At 43.2% G+C, this 20595-nt stretch overlaps 1 protein-coding gene across 3 annotated transcripts in view; it reads right to left on the bottom strand.

Annotated features, from left to right (window-relative positions):
• Rsu1 (Ras suppressor protein 1) overlaps nucleotides 1-20595 on the bottom strand; it is a 185564-nt gene that overhangs the window by 1359 nt on the left and 163610 nt on the right. The gene's annotated exons all lie outside the window — the stretch shown is intronic.

Here is a 20595-nt window from a genome sequence, read left to right as displayed (position 1 = left end):
GCCGGTTAATGTGACTAAGAGCAATGAATGATGTTGGAGATCTTGCTGGCTGCTCGTGTGTGATTGATAGTGTGGGGATGGCCACCACACATCAGTGCTACGCTAATAAGTACCGCTGATTAAATGTTGACAAAGTGCCCCACAATTACAGTGGATGGCATCCATTGCCAAAAGGATTTAACTGAGCGGTAGATAGTAATTAATCCATAATTTATGAGTAATTCTGATTAAACAAAATTAAAGCCACCCTAAAATAAATAGAGGTCAGCCTTAACTCCCCATGTTAATGTAATTGTGTCTTCCAGTGAGTTCCATGTACCTCACAGTTCTCGGTATCTCTAGAGGAAAGGCCTGGCCTCGGTCATAGTTGCACCTGCTTTTTACTAATGGGTTGAGAGTCAGCCAAGAGACTCACCTCTCCTCCTTAGGAGCCACTGGTTCTAATGTCTACCCAGACTCACATCCACTCTTATAAAGGCTTGTGTGTTCATTTACTTACTGATTTATTTACTATGCACTGTGGAGGATGAGTCCAGGACCACAGGCATGCTAGACAAAGTGCTTTACCACCGAGTTACACCCCTCATCCTTTCTCCCAGTTTTGATACTAATACTATATGGCTACACACAGTGATGAACACAAGCTCTTGATTTGCACCAATACTCTGGCTGGCAAGCTGAGGGGAGGATCCTGTTAATGGAGTTGTCCCCTTGGTAGATGGCAAGCCAGGTGCTAGGGTTTCAGTAGGTAACATTATGTTCTCTCTTCTGTGGGCTCCCAGGTATCAGTTTAGAAGCTGGTTGTTCCAACAGTGGTGATGGAAAGGTCTGCCTTTACAGAGCTCAGAGTTCAGAGTTCACAGCTCGTAGGAGATGGACCTCAGAGCCAGGTGCTGGAGCTGCTCTGCAGGTAAAAGGGACAGCTATTCTCTTGTGTCAAGGAGGCAACATATATCTGTGCAGGCTACAAGGGAGCACGCAGATAGGCTTAAGCTCTGTAGCAATTAGGAGCTTAGAGAGCTTTGTACTAACATAATGGTCAGAGTGGCCTGGACACCTGGGGTCCCATAACCCAGAAAGAACTAATGGTTTTTAATGGTGCACAGAGCTAGTTCGACCTCAGTTCTGTCTCCCAATTCCCATGCTGTCAATATCTCTGCCTATGTATTTCCTCCCCAGAATCTTTCTGAGAGACAATAAACAGAAAGACACTGTACCAAAGCAGGCTAGCCATCTTACTCTTCACCTTAATTTGCACATTTGGAAATTTCCACAAAGGAAAAAGAAATACACATGCTCAAACTCAGACAACATCAGACTTAATAGATTAGAAAAACCAACAGAAACAATACGGTTCATCTACGTGTGTTCTGGTGTGAATGTGAAATGCCCTCACAGGCTGCACTAGACAATGGCACAGGTATTTTTTTTTTGGGGGGGGGGTGCACGTCTACAGAACTATTGAGACATGGGATTTAGCTGGAAGATGTAGGCCATTGGGGGAAAGTCTTTAGAATTATACCCTGGGGTTAGCTTTCCTTCCTTATCATCAAAGGGTGATCCACGCCATGCCACAAACTTTCGATGCCATGCCTATATCATGTTGGGTTGGTATCCCCTGAAATCAAGAGACAAAATAAATCCTTCCTCCTTTGAATTGTGTTTGTCATAGCAACAAGAAAAGATAATGAATGTAACATGGAAACTCAAAATCCACTTCAGTATTAACAAAGGCATATCCACAACAAGAGGTGATGGGGGGTTAAGAGAGCTCAAGTCTGACAAGGGACTAGACTGGCATGGCCTGAATGAAGTGAACAACATGGGCAAGCAGGACGTTCCCTAGAGGGGTGGGATCCATAAAAGCAGCCTGAAGGAGATACAAAAGCCATGTGGCACTCAGCAAGACTCTCCTTCCTTTACAGAAAGAGCAGGAATGTTCCAGTACTTTAATTGCTGCCTTTTATACTCGGATTGCACTGTGTGTGCCCAGACTTCCCAGGGCTTCATAGCAACTCACCACAAAGGGCTCGGCATACACTGCAGATGTTTCAAAATGAGTTTTGACCCTTAATCAGTGCTGATTCTGAGCCAATGATCAGCAGCTTTCACATATACCCACCCTTTGCCATGCCTCAGTTTCTTCCCCTGTAAGTGACTCTCCTTACAGGGTAGTTGTAGGCTGGGCACCATGGAAAATCTATTGGAAGTAGGCAGAAAACACTTGTGAAAACTAGGGCTTATGATGTGGAGTTCTTCTCAGAGTGATTAAATAGAGATAATCACATGATTACCTTATTTCATTAGGGTTTTTTGCTGAAAAATAACATGCTATTTTCTATCCATGACAATGCTCTAAACACTGTAGAAGAAGGGTTTTTAATTCTCTTTGAAGAAAGCAGCCATGGCTGAGCTAAATGCATTGCCCCACTTCCTCAGTGAGTCACTGGAGGGCTGGATGATGCCTCTGTCCCCTGTGTGATCCTTTAATTCCTCCAGCTATGTGGGCAGATGAGAGTCAGCTTTTTCCTGAGCACCTATCCCCACTGAGAAATGAGGCTGTGGCAGAGCAGTAATGATACATATATCAGGGTCCAAATTCTTGGGTATCATTCTTGGCTATACTGCTTATTACCCAGGGTGACATACATTTGGTAAGTGTGACAGACAGATAATTGGTCTGCAAAGGTGATGACATCATAATCCTTTTGTTAGATCCTAAAGTTTAGGGTCTTGTAGAATCCAGCCACTTGTTCCACTTCTTCCCTCATTTGCACACAAGCAAACCCTAGCCATCCCTCAGCCCCGGGCACTCTGCCACTTCTAAGATAGCACATTGCCTCTGTGAAGTATCCCATTGCACCCAGGATTGTAGGTTCCTGGAGAAGAGAGCCGGCTGTTGCCTACATCTCTTTATTCTGGACCACATTCAGTGTCAAATGCTACTTGGCCTTGGGAATGCCACTAAGTCACCACAGTCTGATGTTCTCATCTACAAGATGAAGATGAAGATGAAGATGAAATTTCTCTGTAACCTTGGAGGGCTCCAGGAAAGATGGAGCTAGACATGCATAAATGATCCTGTCCATGTTGGCACAATGATAGATGCCCTAATGGACGCCGTCACCTTTAATATCTCATAAAACTCATGACTCAGGTTACCTAGCCCTTCTATTCTCTCTCTCTCTCTCTCTCTCTCTCTCTCTCTCTCTCTCTCTCTCTCTCTCTCTCTCTCTCTCTCTCTCTCTCTCTCCTGCTGCTGCTACACCAGAAGTGTGACCTGAAACCTATTTAGTGACCATGTGTCCTTTGGTTCCACTTCTTCTTTTTTTTTTTTTTAAATTAGTTCACATTAGGAACAAGCTTGTTTCACATATCAATCCTTTCTCCCTCTCCCTCCCCTCACCCCACCTCTCCTCCCCCACCCCAACCCACCCACCAACCACATATACCCTCCACTCCCCAGGTAGGGTAGGGCCCTTAATGGAGGCTCCCCAAAGTCCACCACATTATCCTGGGCCGGATCTAGGCCCTTCCCCATGTGTCCAGGTCAAGAGTGCATCCCTTCACATGGGATGGGCTCTCAAAATCCCTTCTTACACCAGGGAAAAATACTAATCCACTACCAGGGGCCCCCTAGAGTACAGAGGCCTCCTCATTGTCATCCATGTTCAGGGATCTGGATCACTCCTGTACTGGCCTCCCAGACAGCAGTCTGGGGCCGATGTGCTCCCCCTTGTTCAGGCCAGCTGTTTCTGTGGGTTTCACCAGCCGGGTCCTGACCCCTTCGATCTTCATTCCTCCCTCTCTGCAACTAAGTTCCAGAGTTCAGTTCAGTGTATATCTGTGGATGTCTGCCTCTGCTTCCATTCTTGAAAGGCCTCCAGCAGGCATCAATTTCACAGTGTTGACAGAGAATCTGGTTCAAGATTACCGACGAGGTTACAGTAATTAGTGGACAAAGTGCTCAAGCAAGCTGGAAAATGGGGGAGAGGGAGATGTACCTTTTGCAGAGTCCTAGAAAATCTCACTTCTGAAATCTAAGGTTTGTAGAAGATAAATGGGAGAAAGTCAATGAGTTTGGAAAAAAAAATCCATAACAACAAAGGACACTCTAAAGTGACAGGGAAGGGTCCGTTACTCTCAGGAACCTGATGAGCAGGCCTAGAGTAGGCCTAGTCAGTTTCAAAGGTACAATCTGCCTGTGGGTTCTCTCAGAACCACCTTGCTCAGGAAAAAAGGGTCCTGCACTCTCCTCTGTGAAGACCAAAAGTGAAAGGAGTAGGCCGTGCCCGGAGCTACCAGCAGAAGATGCCCTGGGAGGACCTTCCCCAGGTGAGTTAATAGGAAAAGATTCCATAGACTGCTGTTGTCATCTTTAAAAGCAGCTTTATTGAAGTGTGTTATTAAAGCAGTTGTACACGGACCATACCAAGTCCATGAAACTGAAAACGACTACCCATTAGTAGGTGAGTCTAAATAACAAAATGTTCCAGCCTATCACATTCAGAATAGATTTTGCAATCAGTGTTTTTATTAAGCATGATGATATGTGCGGTTTTCCATTACTGAAGTATGAGTTCTACTGAATGGGGACACTTTCAGTCAGACAAACCCATACTTTTTCTGCAGTCTCGTGCTGTGAACATCTCATTCCTTCAGTGCTGTCACAGGAAGACCACCAGGGACCACCCCCCTCCTTCACCCCGCCTTCTTGGAAGTTTTCTCTTGGCTATAGAGCATGGTCCTGAAATCCTTCCAATGCCTCTCTGGTGACCTCTTTTGTCCATGTCTCTGCTTTTATTTCTTTGTATCCTCCTCCACAGAAAGGTCATCTAATTTTACAGCTCCAATGACTACATCAGAGCTTTCCAAGTCATTGGTCTCTTCAAGCCACCTGGAGAATCAGCTACAAAATGTAACAAAGCAGGTGAAAGAACATCTCCAAAGAGCTTCCTCCAAGGGATTCTAGCAACATCCTGGAGACTGGATCTAGAAGGCAGTCAAGACTGACATGATCACATTAAGGTGTTTGGAAAAAAGATGGGGCTGGGAAGATAGCTCTGGGTTAAAAAGCACTTTCTGGATAAATGTGAGTACAGAAGTTCAGATCTCTGGAACCCATGTAAAGGTGGTCGAAAGTAATTCCAGTGGTTAAAAAAAGGAGACAGCAGACCGCCAGAACAAGTTGGCTAACTGGACTAGTTGAAATACAGAGATCTGAGTTCATTTGAGAGAACCCGTCTCAGTAAATTAGGAGGATGACAGAGGAAAATACTCAATGTCAACCTTGCATCTCCATGTATATGCACACACACGTGACCATACACATGGACAACCCATGAATATACACATATAAAAGAGAAAAAAAATGCTAAGTCAATCTGAGTCCTGATATTAGTGTTTTACCAGCTATCATTCATTTAGGTCTCTGTGCTTTTTTTGTTTGTTTGTTTGTTTGTTTGTTTGTTTGTTTTGGATGATCTGTGTTATTGGTGAATGCTGGCCTGGGTCCTTTCTGCAAGTCAGCTTTCAGTCTTATTTTGAGGCTTCCCCAACTTTCGCTGTTCTTCACCCTTACTCTGCCATCATGAAGGAAGCACTGTGGGATTTACTAGGCTCTCACCATTAAGTCCTTGCTGACACAGTGACTCCTGCCCTTGGCTCATTATTTCAAGGCATCAGCAGAAGGCCTTGATGACACTGTGTTCATTGCACTGTGGCTTCCATGAACTTGTTGTCCACTGTCACAGCTGCCCACTGAAGTAGGTCCCGCTGTTATCCTTCTTATCCAAATGAGAAAACTGACACTCTACAACTTCAGGCTAGGGGCAACCCAGACAATTACTCCAAAGTTCAAACCTGATTAAGCTATCTTGTCTTATGTCATTCCTGACTTTCCACTCTTGTTTTCTTAAGAGGACCATGTTTTCTTTTTGAGAGTGGGGAATGCAAACTTCACTTCTTTTGTATTCTGTACACTCAAGGCACACTAGAAACACATTGTGAGCCATGTAAATATTGTGTTTTGGAATGCCAGGTATATGCGAGGTGCAATATGCTGTTCTGAAGTCTTTTGCTTGTGTCATATGCCTCCCTACTGTTGTTTTGGGTGTTTCCATGGAAAGTCCTTAGACAGACCAAGAAAAGAACCAATTTTAAAACCTAAGTAGATGGCCAGCAAAAATAATGAGAAGTAATTTTGCTTGTAATCTGTAATCTGATGGTAGGATGCTAAATTTAACACTGCTGCAATTAAATTTGTGGACAAAGTGTGAAGGCTGGATTATTAATAAGCATTTGCAGTATCTTTATTTATCCCATCTAGCAGCTATGAGGGGCTGGTGACAGAATCTTAGCACATAAATTGCTGAGTCCTGAAGAAAAAAAAAACCATATAACTATTCTCCTATTCCTAGGAGAAGTCTCATTAATTCAAAATGCTATGATTTTTTTTCTGAGATGCTTCTACACAATTTCACTAGCAGCAATATGGTCTTTCCCATCTTTCCCATCATTTCTCCCAATATTCACTGTTCCCAACACAGTGTAAAAAGAATGTACAAACATAAACATGTAAGCAGCATCTATACAAACAGCCCAAAGGAATAGAGATGCTTGAACACAGATGTAAGGCTATGTCAAAATACAATATATAATAGAAGGCACAATTGAAAACATCCCATACATTCCGGCCTCATTCTCTGCCCCACTGGAGGGGAGAAGAGTAGATTCTGGAAAGAGCAAAACCAACAACCCCATGTACAGAAGATGTTCATTAAACTTCATCATGCTGTCTATTCTAATGATGCTTTTACTTAATAAAAATTCCCCGAGCAGTTGAAAGGATATTAGGCAAAGTCTTTGGTTATGTATCAGAGGCCCAAGCTGTCACCGGCAAGCATGCAGTTCAGGAGGTATGTTCCCTGGGGAAGGAGCAGAAAGGGCTTTCGCGGAATACATGCAGGGAAAAATCAATAGCTGCAACTTGCTCCGCTGCTTAAGCATTTAAGAAAATAGGTAATCCTTTTAAATTAAACTGCAAAGTGCTAAATGTTGCAATTTCCAAACTCAACTTAGAGGTGAAAGGAAAGAAGCCAAGGACACTGGGTAGTTTCCCAAACAAGTTCGTTTTCTGACACACACTGTACTTGAAGGGACCCTCCCCAACTCCAAGAATAATTTCAAAATCATTCTTTAAATTCACTATGATGAAAACCCAATAACTTGAGTCTGACTTTAAAAGTTAAATGGTAATTTTCCAAAGAGAGTTTGGAACATAGACAACTAGGTGCTAATAAAATAAAATAAAATACCATAAGCTATTGCGACATTTTGTTCCTATTTTATAAATCACCTTAAAGTTCACATTCTGCCACCACAAAATTACCAAGTATATGATAGTTGGACAAATGCTGAGGCACCACCTTAAAACCTGGGTATATGGGAAATAAGATTGCTCTTTGTGTGTTAAATGATAAATCAATACAGAGTGAATCAAAGCAGGAACATGACAAGTCATCTAAAAATAGCACCAGCATAGTCCCTAAGCCAGTGAGCTTGACCATAACACACACTCACAATGATGGGAGGAGATCCTGTCCTCAAAAACAGTGGTCACCATTGGAAAAAGTAGATTCAATGTAGGCAGTGGGGGACCTCTGCACCTCCAGAGAAAGGCAGCAGGGACTAGCAAGCTATAGTCTATACACACCCAAGAAGGATACTACATCCATAGTAAAACAGAGGCATTAAGCACAGTGCTACTCTTGTCCTGCATACATAGACCCATGCCTGCATGTTCCTGCCCCCGGTCAGCTCCCCATACTTGGCCATCACTTATCTTAGTCAGGGTTACTATTGCTCTGATGAAATACCATGGCCAAAAACAACTTGGGGAGGAAAGGGTTTATTTTGCTCACAGTTCCATATAATAGTTGGTCATGAAAAGCAGTGAGGGAAGGTTTTTGCAGGACAGGCACCTGGAGGTAGAAGCTGATGCAGAGGCCATGGAGGGGTGTTGCTTACCAGCCTGCTCCTCGTGGCTTGCTCAGCCTGCTTTCTTATATAGCCTAGGATCACTGGATGGAACCACCCACAATGGGTTGGGCCCTCCCCCAAAGATCACTAATTAAGAAAATGCCTTACAGCCAGATCTTATGGAGGCGTTTTCTCAATTGAGGCTTGCTCCTCTCTGATGACTCTAGCTTGCAAGTTGACATAAAACTAGGCACTACAACTTCCCTTGATGCTCCCATCCTAGGTTCTTGCCACTTCTGACACTGGGTCCTTACTTTCCTCCTGTCTGGAGTTCTTCCCAAGTTCTCCCCTAGAAAGGTATCATCACCAAGCTCATTGACAGATGAAGAAACAGAGGCACCAGAAGCTTAAATACCTTGATGAGAACATAGTCAACTCTGGGGATGCTTATGGCTTTGAAGTTCAGCCTAAGCCTGTCAGGGTGTCTTGTCACCTTGGCTAAACTACCTGGATGACAAATGAGCAGGTGGTCCATGACAGCCAGCAAGAGAAACAGGCCACCGGTCTGAGCTGTTGAGGGAAGAAATGTCCTTTCTTTTTGTTTACTTAAGAATAAGAACCCAGATTTGTACCCCATACTAGCCTAGTGTGACAGCAGACTGCCTAGGAGAGAAACTGCCACAGACAAAGCAGAGCTGAAATACAGAGAGGCATTAGGCCCGATGATATTAACTGAGCCCATAGACTATGATGTGCCTGAAACCCACTAGCTGCTCCTACTATAAGGTCGCCTCTTCCTCTTGGGCTTTGTGTTCCTTGCCATTGAAGGACAGCTGAGTGCTGACACTGTCACTCTGTGCTACTTCAAGTGTGATTTTCCCCAGCCAGGTCTTCTTGAACAACATTTTTACTGGTGATGCAAGCTTCCTGTTTACTGTGTATCACAATAACGTCATGCTGCTTATATGATTACTATTACCTCTTTCCTCACTGAATGGAGGAATAATTTGTAGAGGGTAGGAACCTGTCTGTCTTCTTTCGTCTCCTCTATACCTGGTTGTGATGGTCAATTCTCATTGTCCACTTGACTGATTTAGACTCACTAGGAAACAGCTCTTAGAATGTTTGTGGAGCTGTTTCCAGAGAAGTTTCACTGAGTGGAAAAGACCCATGTTAATGTGGGAAGCACCATCTCAGGGGCTGGGGTCTTGGACTGGACAAAAAGGGGAACAAGGACAAAGATAGGTCAGTGTCAGGCTTCTCTTTGCTCCCTGATCCAGAGAAATGTGAACAAGCAGTCTCATGCTTCTGCCTATAGCCTTGATCCACTCTTACTGACTAGCCTTCTCCACAATGATGGAATATTCCCTTAAACTGTGAGCCAAGTCCATCCTCCTGTAAGTGATTCTTGACAGATATGTGGCCAGTGGTGAGAAAAACAATGGATACCTGTAATGTTCTACAGACTCACTGGAAATGTCTGCTGATTGGGTGAAAGCAGGCATAGCATTACTAGGATCATCAACAGCATCCAACTGGTTGGAATGACTTTCCAGATGGAAATACGATTATGTCTAGGTCATTTTTGTTTTTCTAGTTCCTGTACCTACTACCCAACAGTCACCAGCAAATATGGATTGGCTGGTGGCCAGAATGCTAGAAGGGGTGTGCATGTGAGGGACAACTATTTACACCATGGTGGACAGGAAGCAGAGGGTCTGGCAGGAACAGAGGCTGGGTATAACCTTAATATGCCTGCACCTGGTGACCCCTTCCTTCAGGTAGGGTCTGATTCTTAAAGGGTTCACAGCCTCCCAATTGTGCCACCATAGGAGGAACAAGTCCCTGAGGGGGACACTTCAAAGCAAGGGCCTGTGGGGGACACTTCAAAGTAAGAGCCTGTGGGGGACACTTCAAAACAAGAGTCTGTGGGAGACATTTAGGAGTCAACCTATAACATGTACTTTATGGAACTTGAACAGCATTTCCATTCTCAAACTCACTTAACCAAGGCACATTAAGTGAAATGTCACAGAGATGATATCTCAAAGGCCCACTCTGTGCTAGGTTATAGCATGACAGGATCCCTACCACTTAAAACAATTCGGCATTTTTTTTTTCTTCAGCATTCAAGGATTTTTGGTGAAATAAATCACCTCTACTCACAAACTGCAAAGATAAAACCAAGAGCAAAACCAAGCAACAAAACATGTTTGGTAACCAAAACCAGATTGTCTTTGGCTACAGACTATCTATGGTGGTTCATCCACAGGCTGCCACCCAGGGGACTTCAAGCAAAGTACAAAGAGGCAGCAGGAATGTTCTGCACTGTCCCTATAATAGCCAGGTTCCTCCTCTAAGCTGTGTCTCTGGGATATGGTCACTGGTATCTCTTTAACATGGCAAATCAAGTCAATTTTTGCTTCCCCAACTCGGGTCCCAATTTTTGAACACTGGCTGGTGATGTAAGGACATCAGCAGCAGGGCATGAGTCAAACACTTGGTGGACAATGGGTCCTATCAGGAGTAGGAAAAAAAGAGGTACTGCAGTTAAGGAACCAACTGTGATGGCAATCTGAGGATATGACAGCTTAAAAAAGTGAATCTTTGGATTTCACCTTCCTTTTAGTCTTGGCTTGCACATTTTGAGTTTAAGGGAAGAAACACCCTCAAAAGGAAGTTTATAAGATACTTCAAGCCTTGATCTACTCGGAAGATTGTTTATCATGTATTTTTCTATTTTTTAAAAATCAGAGTTTTAAGAGTGTCAGAGAAACAGTCTACAGAAGAAAAAAAAAAGGCTAAAACCAAGATGGTTATAGGCTAGGTTGGCTGTGCATCAAGATCTACTAGAGGATCCCAGGCATCAGTAAGGAACCTGTGAGGAGACCCAGAGAAACAGTGTGAGAGGTGAGAGTGTGAGGAGGGGCTGACTCTCGGGACTTTTTTTTTTTTTGTGGCTGATGCCCCCAACAGGCAAAAACTGTGGCTGTGGGTGGGCAGGAAAGAGCTGACACTTGTCACAACAGCCCCCTGCATCCAAGAATCTCAAATGTTTCATCTAAGAATCTCACCCACAAAACACCCCTGGAAGGTGTTAGAACATTCTATGTGCAGATGGTGAATGTGAGGTGGAGTAAAAGTGTGAGGTAGAGATGCCAGAGGCGCAGGGGGTGTGGAAGCTTCTCCCAGCTCTACGATGGCACGGGACAGAAGAGCTCAAAGGCAACACACGCAAAGAAGGAACACGCAAGCAAATGCAATAATCCACATTTGGGAATGATCAACTCCAGTTGTGGAGAGTCTACAAAACAGAAAGCAGCTCCTACAGAGCAAGATGAGACATCATAGTCAAGCTTCATGTGGGAAAAAGAGGCTGTAGATGATACTGGACACAAACATGAAATCTGCTGTGTACATCAAAGCTCACTATTTTAAAATTTCTATTTCATGGTGAAGTATTTTCTCTATGAACCTCAAACTCAAAAACAAAACCAAATAAAAAATCTGAAATTAAAAGAAGGGTAGGATTCAAGACTTGCTTGTGTAGATTACCCATTCAGGTCTTCTTCCTCATTCCTGTGACAATAGGTGGCTGGTGCCCCCAAAGTATGTAGTATGTATGTATGTATGTATGTATGTATGTATGTATGTATGTATGTTGTCTGTCTGTCTAATCCCAACAAGAAGTACTCTTTCAGGAGGTCTCCTTTCATTAAATTGTGTGTGTGTGTGTGTGTGTGTGTGTGTGTGTGTGTGTGTGTGTATTATGCAGAGGTATGTATAGGTGTGCTTATGCATGTGATGTGTACATGGAGAGGACAGAGAATAATCTTGGGTATTGTTATTCAGGAATCATCTACCTTGACCTTATTCTTTGAGACAGGGTTTCTCATTGGGATCTATGGGTCAGCAATTAGGCTAGTCTTGGGAATCTTCCTATTTCCACCTCCCCAGCACTGGGATTACAAATGCTTGCAATCCTGGCTGCCTTTTTATGTGGATGCTGAGGACTAAACTTAGGTCCTCATGCTTGTGAGGTGAGAATTTTGAAAACTGACCCTATACCCTCAGCCCCAACATGCAAATGCACAACACACTGAGCTCAGTTGCCTTGTAGGTTCTGGTGTGAAGCAGAGAAGCCCAGATACACTTAGTGCACAGTATGCCTAGAGAGAGAAGACAGCAGGGGATATGACATCCTCCTCCTCATTCAGCATTTGTATGGAAGCTAACTTGCAGCAAACTCAAGTACGTCATTCTGCAAGTCATCTATAATTCTTGGTAACTGGGTAACTTTGGACAAGTCGCTCAACCACTCTGAGAGGTCTTTCTCATCTATAAACTAGGATTGAGAATAACAGTAAATACATCATGGGGCTGTCATGAGGATGAAATAACACCAAGTACTGAGTATTTAGCAGAAACTAAACAGGCATAAAAAATCCAGGCTGCTGAACACTGTGCTTAGAACTGGGCTTGTCCATTCTAAACTTGGGTGAGACCACAGAATTGCAAAATGCCTTATGTTCATCTGCACAAAGTTTTACACAAAACACAAATTTCTTTCCAGAGAGATATTTTAAAAGATGCTGTATTATGTATGCCTGAGGAAAATAGGAAACGGTGGAGAATACACAGAAGGTCCTTGGAAATAAAACACGGATAAGTTCAGTCACTCGTTGAGGCTGGTCTTCACTGAGTATGATGTAACCACCCTAGTCAGAGCCAAAAGCACTAAGGGAGTCCTCCATGCAGAAGGCTCTGTCCAGGGTTCTGAATGGGCAGCACGCCAATATTAACTGACATCACGAGGAGGGGATTGGGTGCATCTTCCGTCCTCATCTTGCTCCAGCCCTCCCATTCACAGGCTAAGCTGTTCTGGAATCTATTCAGGTGGGACCCACATTATGTAAGAGTCAATAAGCTTTATGGTAACTCTGCAGTGAAAGTGTCATTTGTTGTAATGAACACTGATCATAAGTTAAGCCCCTAGCTACTCTCTCTGTTATTTTTCATTATACTGTTCCTTGCTCTGTTATATTTCAGGAGTACTGAGGGAATTTATCCAACTATGTGTGCTAGTCAGCTCTTCGTTACTCAGATTACATTCTGCTAAGATGCACTGCAGCAATTTGCAAACACACCGGTTCCTAAGGAAATGCATCAGACACTGGTTATGTGTTCTCCTCTGCTGGTGCCAGCAGGCAGTCCTCCCTCTTCTCCTTTCTCCTGGCTATTTGTTCCCTTAATTTGCCATTTTCCTCTCTATTTATCTCCCACCCCATTCACAGTACAGTTCTCCAGGCCCAAATCTCCGAGTATTAACAATGCGTTACTGGGTATTTTTTTTTTCCAGCAGTAATAACTCTTTGTTCAATTCAGCACCAAGAATAATGTTTCCAAAAGCATCACTGCTTCTCCTATAGCTCACACTTGCAAACACCACTCTGTGCTTACATTACAGGCCTCCCCCTCTGGCTGCTTCAAAGGACACTAACTCCAAAAGGCACATAAGCAAAGAAAAGCTGGAATGCTTCCATTTCTTCTTCTTCTTTTTAAGCCAATATGAAAAATTCATTTGGCTTGCTGTATATTAGGCATGAGAGTAGAATTTCCATATGCCTCTGTGGCTTGTGTTCTTGGAGCTGCTTGTAGATAGGCTGTGATTCCCCAGGGGACCACATTGCTGCCATGGCTTGGAGATCACTGGCCAGCACAAAGGCATGGAGCCGTCATGGATTCACGCCAAGTATCAGCTCTCTGGCCATAAACACCAGCAGACTCTATTGTTCTGACTGCACATGGGGCTTCAGCCTGTTACCACCAGATACTGAGTGTGGTTAGTTTTCACTGGACTGCTGGCTTTGATTCTATTGGTCAGGGTGCTAGAGAAGAATCTAAAATATTGAGAATAAGATACAGCACCTAGAGCCATCAAAGATCTTGACACTCCATCATGGGCAACTTTTTAGGGCAGACTCCACTGGGAATGTTCCTTCCTTGGGAATCTCACTCAGTGAACTGAAATGCACACAGACAAGTACACTGCAGGAATGCCACATTCTTCTTACTATGCTTTCTTCCTGAGACACGTGACAGAGGGATAGAGAAGAAACTTTTATTCTCATATCCACATCTCTTTCAAAACAGCCTGAACAGCACTTCCCCTCCCCACAGATGCATCTCTACCAGCACGCAGACCTCCCTAGGGAAGAGTGGAAGAGTGTGTCTATGCTTAATTCCCTTTGGGTAGAGGCCGTTGGATAGTTTCAAGTCTAGGCTGACAATGATGACAGGAGGGTAGCGCAATTCTGACGTTAAAGGAAGTGGCTGGCAAGATGACTTAGGATCTGACAACCTAACATTGACCCCCCAGAACCCACATGGTGGAAGAGGAGGACTGACTGACTTCCACCAGTTGTCTCCACATCCTCACACTAAGTGTAATTTTTAAAAATAAAGACAATAGTTCCACTAATTGCAAGGCTTCTTCTCTGAATGAAACTTTTTATTTGTTGTTACATCTAAGCAGGCCAGAACCATGACATCAGGTCTGCACCATCAGATGTCTAAAGCCATAAGGTCTGGAAATTCATAGTTAAATAGTTCAGTTGTAGAAAAGACAGCTTCAAATGTAGGAATTAAAAGACAGACAGTGAGGGCAAGAAACAGTACATAGGAATACATATAGGTATACCCTGAATGAGAGCTGGTGCTCAGCTAGACTAGATACAGGAAAACCAAAACTACAGTAGCAGAGGTTGAAGAAAGAAACATATCAAACTCAGCTTCCCAGGATGAATCTAGGTATTTAAAGGATAAGCCTTCATAAGTGAGCTTGTCCTAGGCTCAAAGCTAAAGGACCCTTGATGAGAGCACTTTTAGATACTTTACAAGAGATGGCAGGAGTACGCAAGTCTGTGAAGGTACACGGAGAGCTGCAGGTTTCTAGACTCAGAACACTGCAGGAGATGACCCAGGGCACACTAGTGTGTGGCTTAAGAGATCTGAAAAATTACAGACACGATTCAATGCACTGGGCAACCAGGGATAAAACTGCTAGATAACTGTGCATTAGATTACATATCCAGCTTGAGAAAAGCCTTGTGATCGTAAACCCTATATACAGAAGGGAGGGTATTAAAAAAAGTTACAACTTCATCTTCACTCAATCCCTCTTCAGTTACTAGGGATTCCAAAGAACCAGAATTCAATGTGTCTTGATACATCAATGCCAAAAGAGATTTAGGACTTGGTGACATGAAGAGAGGTTTTGAAGTCCCTCATAGTACCTCATAGTACTTGCTCTAAGCACCACTTTATTAACAAACTGAGTGATTGTGGAAAGTATGCACAGTACCCCAAATCCCCTCTTAACCACCACCCCTGATGAGGTGCTAGGAAACTGCAGCAGGGTGTGTGTGCTTCTATGTGACTACACGCCTATATGTAAGCAGTGTCACAAGTACTGGGAGAGAGACTAAAGACCTGAACTGACACCCCAATACTGTTCCATTATGTCCATTCTTGACCCATTAGCTTATTGTTTCCATCCATCTCTGCGGGCTGCCTACTACTTTTTACTCATTGGGAATCCCATCCCTCCCTATTTAGAGCCCAGCTCTTCTCACTTTTACAATTTCTGCTCATGATTCTCAATCTCTCTCCCGAATTCCAACTTTGCAGACCATTGTGGTGAAAAAGACACCTTCCCATTGCTTAGGCTAGGATTTAATAATATAACTTTGGGGAAGAGGCCCAACGCCCTACTAGATCTTTAGGATTGTTTTCATGGATGAAAACAATGTCATGACTACTTAGGAAAGATACCTGACTCTCCTGCTCTTTTACCTTACACTTCTCTTACCCCACTCATAGTGCTCAGGGCACATTCTGGCTGAAATACCAGCTCTCTGTGCATGCTCCACAATTAGGTGGAGGTTCTGAAGGCAAAGACAACACCTTATAAATCCCTGTCTGCTAAGCCTGTACACACAAAGTATACTTAACAGATAATTGTTCCAAAGGCTGACTGATTAAAAGAGCCACAGACTCAACTCCCTTCACAGGTTCATAAGAAGAAATATACCATGAAACTGAAGGATACAGCTGGCTCCCTAATTAATATTTGTCACTTGGTGGTTCTTAATTAAGAACTCTAAAATAAAGACACACCTTTCTCCCATGCCAAACGGGTATCACCTTCATCAGTATTGGAGTGATGAAACTGCAGCTTCATTATTTTCTACTTTTTTTTTTTTCTCGGCCTTGCCAGATGGGAACATTAGCTACATAGTATTTATTAATACAACAAACAAAGACAAGTGCAGAGGCTTGGGGACATCAGGCAGAAGTAGACCCCTGCACTCTTTCAGTACAAGCTTTGAATAGAGGGTGAAAAAAGCCTTCTTTTGTCCTATTTCTAGGAGGAAGTGGTTGGTATTTGAGGTAGGAAACAGACTTTGTTGTCTCCTAGGGGGACTGTTGTAGTCCCCTGGGGGGGTCTGTTGTCCCCTGAAGGCCACCCCCTTGCTTCCTCTCACAAAAAGGCCCACCAGTCCTTGCCTCATGAAAACACTGGACCATGTATTTTTAAAACCGGGAAAGATCTCAAAAGAGCAATCTTACCATCTTCCCAAGATGGATGCAAGGTCACCGAAGGAGACAAGGCAGGGTCCCCAGTGTGCCCTCACTGCGAGCCACACACTGCTTTCCTAGGTCAGGTATGTGCATGAACCTCAGTGGTTATTGGTTACCTCATTGAGTACTTAACTCGTTTTAAAATGACCTGAAATGGGCATCCCTAGGCAACCAGCACCAGTATCCAGCTATGATAGTGCCTTCTTCTCCTATTCTCAAAAGCGGAACCAATTAGGGACAGCAAGATGGCTACAGAAATGTACCAGCCACTAAGTCAAATGATGTGAGTTTGATCCTCAGGGCCCACATAGTGGAAGGAGAGAACTGACTCTCAAAATTGTCTTTGACCTCCAAACCTGGGCTGTGGCACACACATGTCTACTTACACACTACATGTGCACTCAAAATAAATAGATTAGAATGTAATAAAAATGGCCTTAATTGTTCAATACCCCTTTGATCACTTTAGGTAATGGTGAAGAAAGCAGTGAGAGTTGAAGAAGAGGTGAGTACATAGTATTAGCATGGTAGATATAGTCCCTCCTTATTAGTGTCCATTCCAGCTCTCAGGATCAGGGGAAAGAACTCCGACCCTGGGAGACACAGTTGAGTTTGGAACTGGGCTCTGTTTCTCATAGGCTGGGTGATGTGAAGAAAGGGCCAAGATTAAGCTTCCTTGATCTTGTCAAGGGATTCACCATAATTGCTCTGCAGGGGTTGGAGCATTAGGCACCATCTATAAGGAATCCAGGCATGGAGGTTAATAAAGCATGGATGTGTGGTATTCTGTAATCAGCTCTTCTCATAATTATTTGAGAGCATCCACAGATCACTTGGGTTCTACCATGGCAATGATGGCCTGTCTTGATCAGTCCAAATTCCAAATCTACTTTTTTTCCTCTGTGCCTTTGAAAAAGAACTGGAGCTTCCTCCAGTTGTCATATCTGAACAACAGGGTGCCAAGGTTTGTTATTTTTTTCATCACCATGACTACAACAGCTGATTGAAGCACTGTAAACAAGGGAGGAATTATTTCAGCTCACAGGTTCAGAGGGCTTCAATCCACCATGGTAGAAAAGGCATGATGGACCTCAGTTCATGGCAGCAGGAGTGGTTGGTGGGGGCTATTCACACCAGTATGGACCAGTGTATAGAGAATGAAGCAGAAACCAGGGGTAAGTGAAACAACTTTCAAAGGCCTGTGATCTACTTCTTCCATCCAGCTCTTCCTTGTAAAAGTTCCTGTCACACAAAATAGTGCCACCAGGTGGGATAAGCACTTAAAACATGAGCCCATGCACCCATTTCAGGTTCAAACTGCCCTTGTCTCACAGATGGCTACACTCCCTTGGAGGCTTTCTGGAACTTTCTAGGGCAGCTTGTGGTGTTGCAAGGATTTATGATATAATGATGTCTTTCCAGAGCAAGACACTGAGTGGTCTTTCAGGTTGCAGGACATCTCAGAGTCCCACAGAATAGCAATCAATATAGATGAAAGCCCTGCCTCTAATTGCTTGGAAATCAGAACTTAAGTTAGCAGACTCCAAATGTTTGATATACGAACAAGAGCCATTTACTACCCATTGTGTACATAAACTAGCTATTCCAGTGATGCAATTTTTGTGCAAACTGAGGTGAAACTGGCTTTTGTTTTGTTTACTTTGTGGGCTTTGCAAAGAATTACTTGCAATTTTATAAAACACTGTCTGTGTATAGAATTCATGCTACATACCTCCAGTGGTCTGCAGGTAGAGCTGACAGTTCACAGGATTTCTATACAGATGTCAACACCTATTTGTCCCATTCTTGAGTACAGCCAGAGGCAACATTTATCTACCAAATGCATCCAGTGATGCATTCTATTTCTTTGCATTCTCCTCTATAGTATACTGGGGAAATCACACCAATTTAACTATGTGGAGTCAGATGTATTATCTATGTAAACTGTATCAGGGTGAGAGAGGAAAGGCAAAGGTATTAGTGACAGAAGGGGATCCAAACGGTTGAAAAGTACTGGCTTTTTTTTTTTTTTTTTTTTTTTTTTTTTTTTTTTTTCAGAGAGAGGCTGGGAGAAGAGGGAGCCATAGTACTGAGCACAGGCCAGCACACAGCAACTGCTCAAGAAACACAGCCACTATTAATATCACTAATATTATCAGTAACCATCCTTTCTGCCTCATGTTGCTTGACAAACTGCTGGCAGAAAAATGAAATTTGCTTTCTGCCTCTCTGGATTTTCCATCCAGAAGTAAGGGAAGCAGTAATGAAGGGCATCCTGTCTAAATTCAAAGGAGATGGATTATGCATGGCAAAGTGCCCAGGAGGGAGGGAGATGATTCCCAATAGCCCTGGCAGTTAGAGGATACTTCATTATCCTGTCCATTACAAACCACTTAAGACACATATTTATTGACAACAATCTGCCAATTGATTAAACATCTCAATATATGAATCCAACTTTACATTAATTAGCAGTTTGGAGAAAATGATCCTAGAAGTTGGGGTAGATGGTTTTGAAAACTTTTACATCTGCCCCTGCTATAACCTTCTGTGAACTATCACGCATAATTTGCCCCCTCCTAAATAAGTTACATTTCTGTTTCACTCGTTAGATAGAATAAGCCAGGTGCAAGAGTTCTACATTTGTTTTTTGCTTTGTGATAAATGAGATATGGATTTAATAAATCTCCACAAGACAGGTAGGAAAGGCATTTGTCGACACGTGATGCGCATCTGTTCTCAAAAACAAACAAAAATAATTAAATATATTATTCTGTGCACATCTGACTTTCCATTCCAGAGTGTGAAGTTACAGGGGGTAAGAGACTACTGGCTTTTATGTGCACATGGGAAATTTGACAAAGTTTTTTTTTTCAAATATGTAAGTTTTCCTCTTCCCTCTTTTTATTAATTCTTACACGTTATTAATTAAGCCTTACTGTTTGACCTTTCAAGAAAAATCTCCAACAAGTTCTCCAAATGGGGATTATTTTTCTTCATTTAAAGAGGGGAAATAAATTCATAAAAACCTTTTTTCAGTTTCTCTTTTATTTGGGTGCTGTTCAGGGCCTGCTTTTTTTTTTTCCCCTCAAGTGTTTCCCTGTTGGATAGAGCACAATTGATACCATGAAGTGATGCACTGGGTATGTTCCACTGTCCAGTAGAATATCCAACTGGAGCGATGGTTCAGTGGACAAAGCACTTGTACAAGCAGGAGAAACAGATTTTGTACCTTCAGAATTCACATAAAATAAAAACTAGGCTGGTGTGGCAACTCAAAGCAACTTGGCTATCCAGCCTACCAAACCAGTGAGCAACAGGTTCAGCAAAGGACCCTACCTCAAAAAAATAAAATGGAGAGCAATTAAGGAAAACACCTGATGTTAACCTCTGGCCTCCACACAGACACATGTGTACCTGTACACACACCTGCCCCCAAATAAATGTGTACACACTTGAACACACATAGGTACATGGAAACACACACACACACACACACACACACACACACACACACACACACACACACACACACACACACAAGAACGTATGCCTACGAGCCCAACAGGTATGTAGAGCTTACCAAACTTTAACTTACTCCAGAACTTTTAGGATCTTGTGCACAGGTAGGCTAAGGGTCTCTAGGGACTGCTTGTATTTCAGACACAATACCAGGCACTGCTGATGCTGCAAAGGAGACCAGTATGATTGACTCTACTTTCTTTATCCCTTCACCGCAGCCACAGTGCCCATCTGGATCCATATCCAGACTGCTACGGCAGAGCATCACTTCAGCAGAAGTAGGACACACAGAGAAGGACTGAGACTCTGCAAGTGCACAAGGATTTCCTCTCCTGTTCGTGAGAAGGAGAATTGAGGTCACTGAGTTGCTGCATGATAGGATTTCAAATGATGGAGAATAAGTTGAGTAATATGCAAAGAGAGATTAGATTTAATAAGTATAATCCCTCC

Source organism: Cricetulus griseus, chromosome 3, assembly GCF_003668045.3.
Source record: "Cricetulus griseus strain 17A/GY chromosome 3, alternate assembly CriGri-PICRH-1.0, whole genome shotgun sequence".
Classification (NCBI taxonomy): Eukaryota; Metazoa; Chordata; class Mammalia; order Rodentia; family Cricetidae; genus Cricetulus; species Cricetulus griseus.
Note: the sequence above shows the minus strand (reverse complement) of the source record. Positions and strands in the feature narration are given on the sequence as shown.